Source organism: Pelophylax lessonae, assembly GCF_965119305.1.
Source record: "Pelophylax lessonae genome assembly, chromosome: 4".
Lineage (NCBI taxonomy): Eukaryota > Metazoa > Chordata > Amphibia > Anura > Ranidae > Pelophylax > Pelophylax lessonae.
The window spans coordinates 139,014,724-139,022,449 of NC_138771.1; positions in this window are offsets into that span (position 1 = coordinate 139,014,724).

Below are 7,726 nucleotides of genomic sequence, written 5' to 3' on the forward strand. Positions count from 1 at the left end.
TGTATATATAAAAATAACATTTTATTGATAGCCCATAAAAACATATAAAATCAAAATACACATAATGAGATACGTCAGCCACTACTTAAATCCGCCAAGCGGTGATTTCGGCCCTTTGATGGAAGTGGTCTGTAGAAAAAACACAGTCATTTTTTATTGGATTACTAAACAAGGAGTGAAATGTGTGTTGTAAAATGTTCTACTACACCACGTTCATTTTAAATAGCACAGGCCATGACTGCGCTTTGCAGTGCACTTGGTCACTTATGATATAAGCCCGTTTTTATAAATACACAATTTACAACATATGCCAGAAGAAAGTCTACAACTCTTTCAACTCTCAGCTTGCACATGATTGCTTATCTGTGATAATCACCCTAACTCCACCACCAACCAAGTAAATCATGCTGAGTGACCTCCCATCACTCTAGCTACACAGATCCATCTCAGGCAGCCCAGTTGCTCAAGCTGAAATTGAAATATGCAGTTAGGTGTTTTTAAAAAATCAAAAGATACTTTCCAAAAACATTTTTCAGTTCTGTGAGAGGGAGGGGGAGGCAAAGAAAGAGCGAGGTGTGAATCGCACACTAGCGCCAGAGGAATAAGCCATATCTGCACATGCTGTAAACACCTAGTGCCGGGAAAAAGGCACAGCTACATGTGAGTTTAGTCTTTTACTACTTGCTTTTACACATTTAATAAATATACTACACTATGAAGTTCTTCTAATTATGTCTCCTGTGGAGTAATTTCACATATCCATTCCTTATCCCACCCTGAGGGAACATTGGAGTGGAGTGGTGATAGCAGTGGAACCAATCTGGCTTTCCAAAATGCATTATTTGACCATCCTGTAAAAAGGGGTCAAACACCTCTGGTGAGTTGCCACCTAGTCTTTAAGTACCCATGGTGAGACAATTAGAAGACATCGGTGTTTAGAAGCACATTGTTTGGTGTTGGGATTTGTCACATTGGAATTTATATGTTTGCTTATTTTTGTTATTGAACAAAAAGAAATGAGTTTTGTGCTAAATCTCATAAATCAATATTGACGTAGAGGGTGAAAAAATCAAATGGATGTAAGTGAAGATATGGGATTAATTCACGTCGGCCATTTTCTTGTAGTCATAACTACAAGAAAATGGCCGACGTGTATTATTCCAATATACGATTTTTAGACTACAACAAAATGGCCACCACTATTACTCTACTATTTAAACACATTCCATTAGCCTATCACTATCCCCTGAGGAAGTCACATGACTGTGATGATTCCTGTTGCTACGTACTGGATAGGCGAACCCGGAAGTGCGGCCGACGGACGGACTTTGCACACAATTTCACGCTCGTTTTTCTTCTCTGAAAGGTGAGTTCTGCAATAAATTGAGTTTCTTCTTACTACACTATCTGGAGCCCTTGTTTTTCTATCTCACTTTGCCCGAGCGTGGGTCAATTTATTATTTGCAAAAGAAGTTTGATCACACAGAGGATTCCTTCCCTGTTCTAATCAAGGAATTATACCATCGTTGTCAGTGGATTTAATTTATGCTGTTACCTTACAGCAGTAAGGTAAGGGTGTGGTACACCAAGAGAAGATCTTTTTTCCTCTGCACCTTCCCTGGGTTTATTTGGTGTTGTCTGTAGAGATGGCCTTGCGGTTCGCCCGGCGGTCGGTTCGTGGCGAATTTTGCTTGTTCGCAAATTTGCAAAAAGTCTGACTTTTGCCGATGTTCGCGAATATGTCCGCGCCGCCATTTTCTTTTTCATTCAGAAGAACTTTGACCCATGACACAGCCGTCAGGTGGAATGGGACAGCCAATTGAAACATTTCAGCACATGGACATGCCCCCTTCCCTATAAATAGACCTGAGCTGTCAGCCATTTCACATTCCGCATTTTGTCAGCGTAGGGAGAGGTTGCCTGTGCTCATGAGGGAGAGATTGCCAGACACAAATAGCTCTGTGAAGATCCACAAAAGTCCTTTTCAGGGCTGGTATTTCGGTATAGGTCTACTAGTATCTTTTCAGGTTAGGGGGAGGTATCCAGTCGGTGCTTTAGGGGCAGTTAGAGATCGGCAGCAGTCACACAAATCGCTCTGTTAATGTCCACAAAAGTCCTTTTCAGGGCTGGTATTTCGGTATAGGTCCAGTCTCTCTTCAGTATAGGGACAGGTATCCAGTCGGTGCTTTAGGGGCAGTTAGAAATCAGCATCTGCAGTGACACAAATCGCTCTGTTAATGTCCACAAAAGTCATTTAAAGGGCTGCAATTTTTTTGGTATTGCTGTGCCGTGCACTATATAGGGGGGGGAGGGGGGTAATCCACAGTATAATATACTTTGTAGAAAGCATATTATTGTGGATTAGTAGTATTATTGTGCACTGTGCAGCATTGTGACAGGTGTGGTGACTGAGCGTTGCTGCAGCTCTGACGGGAATATTAAAGGGGCACTCTGACCGCAATATTAAAGGGGCACTCTGACCGCAATATTAAAGGGGAACTCTGACCACAATATTAAAGGGGCACACTCTGACGGGAATAATAAAGGAGCACTCTGATTGCAATATTTAAGGGGAACTCTGACCGCAATATTAAAGGGGCACTCTGACGGGAATAATAAAGGGGTACTCTGACCGCAATATTAAAGGGGAACTCTGACCGCAATATTAAAGGGGAACTCTGACCGCAATATTAAAGAGGCACTCTGACAGGAATAATAAAGGGGCACTCTGACCGCAATATTAAAGGGGCACTCTGACGGGAATAATAAAGGGGCACTCTGACTGGAATAATAAAGGGGAACTCTGAGCGGGACACATAAAGGGGCACTCTGATGGGGACACACTGGAGGTAAAGGGGCACTCTGATGGGGACACACTGGATGTAAAGGAGCACTCTGATGGGGACATGGATGTAAAGGAGGGACTCTGACAGGGACACACTGGATGTAAAGGAGGACTCTGATGGGGACACGGACACAGGCTGAATGACGGCGGGGGACACGGGCTGCATGACAGCAGTGACATGGGATAAATGACAGGGGAATACAGACTGGATGAGGGGGGACACAGGCTGGATGAGGGGGGACACAGGCTGACAGTGTGTCCCTGTCAGAGTGCCCCTTAATATCCAGTGTGTTCCCGTCAGAGTGCCCCTTTTTGTGGACTCATTTTTGGGGCCCATACAGGCTGACACTAACTTCTGTATCCTGTGAATGCGTAACGTACCTCCAGCCACCTAATACTACGTTCTTAGCTGTCAGGTAAACCCATGTGGGCTAATTTTTGGGGCCTATACTGGCCGACACTTACTTCTTTATCCTGTGAATGCCTAATGTACCTTCAGCCACAGAATACTACGTTCTTAGCTGTCAGGTAAACCCATGTGGGCTAATTTTTGGGGCCAATACTGGCCGACACTTACTTCTGTATCCTGTGAATGCCTAATGAACCTTAAGCCACAGAATACTACATTCTTAGCTGTCAGGTAAACGCATGTGGGCTAATTTTTGAGGCCTTTCATGGTCAACACTTACTTCTTTATCTTGTGAATGCCTTATTTTTCAGACTGGGATTGAAAATCAATGGGTCTGTAAAGGTTTCCGCCAAATTGTGGAATGGATGCGGACCCATTTTACAGAGGTGTGAATGGACCCTATATGTATTTGACATGTATTTACCGACTGCTGTCAGTTATGGCTGATTTATGAAAAAAAAAATTTTTTTTGCTGTAAAAAAAATAAAAATTAATTTTAGGGCAACTTTTCCAATTGCAATACTTCTGTTATGACATTGTTCATGTGGTGGGACTATTTGTGCACAGCTAGTACATCTTTTGTGGCTGCAAATATGACCTAAAGGTTTTTAAAGTTCGCCTCCCATTAAAGTCAATGGGGCCCGCCGCGAACTCGCGGTTCGCTGACTTTTGAGAAAATCTGCAGCTGACGTTCGCAAACCGCCCCGGCCGATGTTCGCCCATCACTAGTTGTCTGGTGTTGGGAATTTTCTTCTAGATCATTGGTTGTTCCCATTGTTTACATCCCAAGATTCAGTGGATCTCAAGCCTCGTACACACGCGTCGAAAATCGGCAGGGAATTTTCATCCAACGACCGATCTGCCGATTTTCGGCTTGTTAGTATGATGCTTCCGACAACCGACTCTGACTTTTCGGCTGAAAAAAAATCTTGTGTGCAGGCTATAAAATTTTTGTCCGCCGTCAAAACACGGCTGATTTTCGTGCAGTCAGTACAGATTTTGACAGGGAAAAATCAAATGAGCAAGTCTGGGCATGCTCAGAGAAGAAGGAGAACAAAGAAAGCAAACCAACACATGACATCACTTCTGAAGTAGAATTTTGTCGGGCGAGAAAATTCGTGTGCAGTCTAGGCACATTCCAACTAACAAAACACCACTCTGGACAAAAGACGGACGATCGGTCGGCCGATAATCGTTGCGTGTGTACTAGGCTTTACTCACCTTCTGGATTGACAACTCTCACATGTTATATGGGCATTTTTTGCTTGCACACAATTTGTGGACTTTATATGTCTTGGTTATAATCATTTTTTAGTATATATTTTGTTCTTTTATCTGTTTGTTCACTTCACGTGTAAGGTGTTTTTTCTGCACCTCCCACCTGGTGTCATTTCATTGCTTTATATGAGTCACAAATTTATACACATTTGATATCTTCACTTACATCCATTCGATTTTTTCACCCTCTACGTCAATATTGATTTATGAGATTTAGCGCAACACTTATTTATTTTTGTTCATTTCAGTTTTTTCAGCCATCTGGTTGATTGGTGGTTGCAGCTTTATCATTACCATTATACATATTGCTTTGTTTCTTTAAGATAGCACACGGGTTATTCGTTTTTCAATTTTTTTTGGCATTGCTTTGGACTGATTTTTTTGCATAATTTATTATGGACATATGCTAGGAGTTTTAAAACAGTTTTTGATTTTTATGAGCACTGTAAGTGCCAATTCTTTTACATACATTTATTCAAGCATCCAGGTGAAAAGGTCACATCTTAAAGGGGCAGCTACACACTTGCACAGTTTTTTTTGGGGTGCCATTCTTTTTAAATTGACACATCCATAATGTTTTAGCTAGTGACGCAATTTTTTTATTTTTGTCTTTAAAGTGTGGGCTTGTAGCTTCAATTCACAGAGGCTTAACTAAAATATTGTATGAATATTTAGGAATTACAACCATTTTTATACATGGTGGGTTTGGTTTATTGTTAAAGATTTAGGTCATAACGCCCCCACTGGGGTTATTTGAAGATAACTACTCCATGGCTATAAGCATTGTCCTCATGCATGATTAGTTCTTCATTTTTATCCATAGTCCCCCCATTTTCAGGTGCTTAATAGTATTTGGATGAACAAACATCATTATAAATATAGTTATTTTTATGATTTTGTTGAAATCTATTCCAATTAGTGTCTGCCTGAAGTCTAAATTCAAAGGGCAGCACTAGGGTTGCTGGGTTTCCTCCCAATGATGCTATATTCATTTACTGTTTGTTTTTTGATCTTTATGTTTTGGTTTTGTCCTGAAAAAAGTAAAATTAAGTGGGGTTGAGGTCTGGTAAATGACTTGGCCATTGAACAATATTCCAGCTCTTTGTCAAAAACCTCTTGGGCTATTTTTGCAGTATGTTTTTAGGAAGTTTTGTTTTATCTGAAGCTCTGTCCTATAATTTTAGCAGCATTTGGCTGATTCTGAGTAGACAGTGTAGCCCTATACACTTCATACTTATCCCTGTTAGTTTCTGTCAGCAGTCATTTGATCAGTAACTAACAGAGTTGTATAAAGTACTCGAAACCCATACTTGAGTAAAAGTACAAGTGCTCAATCAAAAAGTGACTTGAGTAGAAGTGGAAGTGCTCGATTAAAAAGTGACTTGAGTAGAAGTACTAAAGTATTTAACATTTTTTGTACTTAAGTATCGCAAGTAGTTTTTTAAAAAAAAATTGCTACTCAAGTACTGAAAGTAAAAGTACAAGTACTGTGTTATGTAGTTATTAAAGAAAGAAGTCAAAAGTTTGAACATCATATTGTTTTTTATTATTTCAAATGCAGCTTATATTTATACATACAGTAGCATTTATTTTCGTATGAGCTGATAATACACATGTTTTGAGCTTCGTGAAACCTGCCATCTACTGTTCTGGCAGTGGTAATTTTTATAATAGTAACTAGTAACTATGCAGCACAAAAAAAATATTGGAGTAGAAGTATTGAAATCATCGAAAAAATGTAGTGAAGTAAAAGTGTAAGTAGGAGAAAAAAATTCTACTCTAGGAAAGTACAGATACCGCCTTTCGGTACTTAAGTACAGTAGTGAAGTAGTTCTACTTAGTTACTATACATCTCTGGTAACTAATGACCCAGCTCCATGGACTGCTATACCACTGCCTCCACCATGTTTCACACATGATGCGGTATGTTTCAGATCATTCGCAATTCCTTCCCAGCTCTATACTCTGCTTCCCCCTCATCCTGGTACATTTCAATGTTAGTGTTATCTGTCCAAAGAACATAGTTTCAGAACTTGGCAGGCTTTTAGATATTTTCTTGCAAGGTCTAATCTGGCCTTATTATTAAGGGCTTTGGAGTGGTTTGCACCTACTGGTAAACCCCCCATATTTACTTTCATAAAGTATTTTCTTGAGAGACTTGATATGCCTACCTCCTGGAGAGTGTTCTTGGCTTGGCTAGATGCTTTGAAGGAGTTTTTATTTACCATGAAAAGAATTCTCTAGCACAGTTGTCTTCTGTGACCTTTGGTGTTGCTGAGATCATCAGTGTGTTGGGTCTTTTTAGGAATGTACCAAATTGTTGATTTGGCTAATTCTAATGTTTCTGCTATATCTTTGATGAGTTGTTTTTTTCAGCCTAAGGGTGGTCTGATTTTCTTACAATGAGGGCCCTTTGGACCCTATATTGGGAGTTCAAAGCAACAGCTCCTAATGCAATGGAATCAACTGCAGACCTCTCAGCGGCCCACACCTGGCCATGAAATAGATTGTCAGTCAATTATGCAATTGCTAAATATTGCTGGGAGTGGGAAAGGTTATATGGGCTGTCCTAAATCCTTTATTTGCCAGTGTCCTGAAGCTGGAAGCATTTAATCTATGGTCAAGATCCATAGGAGTTGCTGACATTACAAGAAAAAACTAAATCTAAATGCCCTTTTACTTGTCTAAAGCCATGATAATGATATATTTTACTCAGGAGCCTTCTCTCTTCCTTTGTTAACACCTTAACATCTGGCAAGGTCCTTCTTCGGGTATATACAGTATGTCATTGCCTGCATGATGTGGACACTTCATATTGGCTGCCCATTGGTAGAGTCCTCCTGGGATCCAGTTTTTTTTTTTTTTGCAGAAATTGCCTTATCCTTTTCATGGAGTGCACAACAAATATGAAAAAATTACATTTCTATATGCCTTCACCTATGGCATAGAATAACAAAATAATGTTTGTGTGGAAAATGTGATGTACGATGTAAAATAGATATATGCCTTGATGAACTTTAGACCATCACTGGACCATGTAGACTCTGGATAGATAACAAGAGACCTTGGGGTACTGTAGTGTTTAAAGGACACTTTCATTGCTCTGTTATATCACCTATAGTTTGACCAATGATTCTAAAGTGACAATGAGGAAAAACTACTCTGTAAAAATACTGGCTGTCTGCACTTTAACC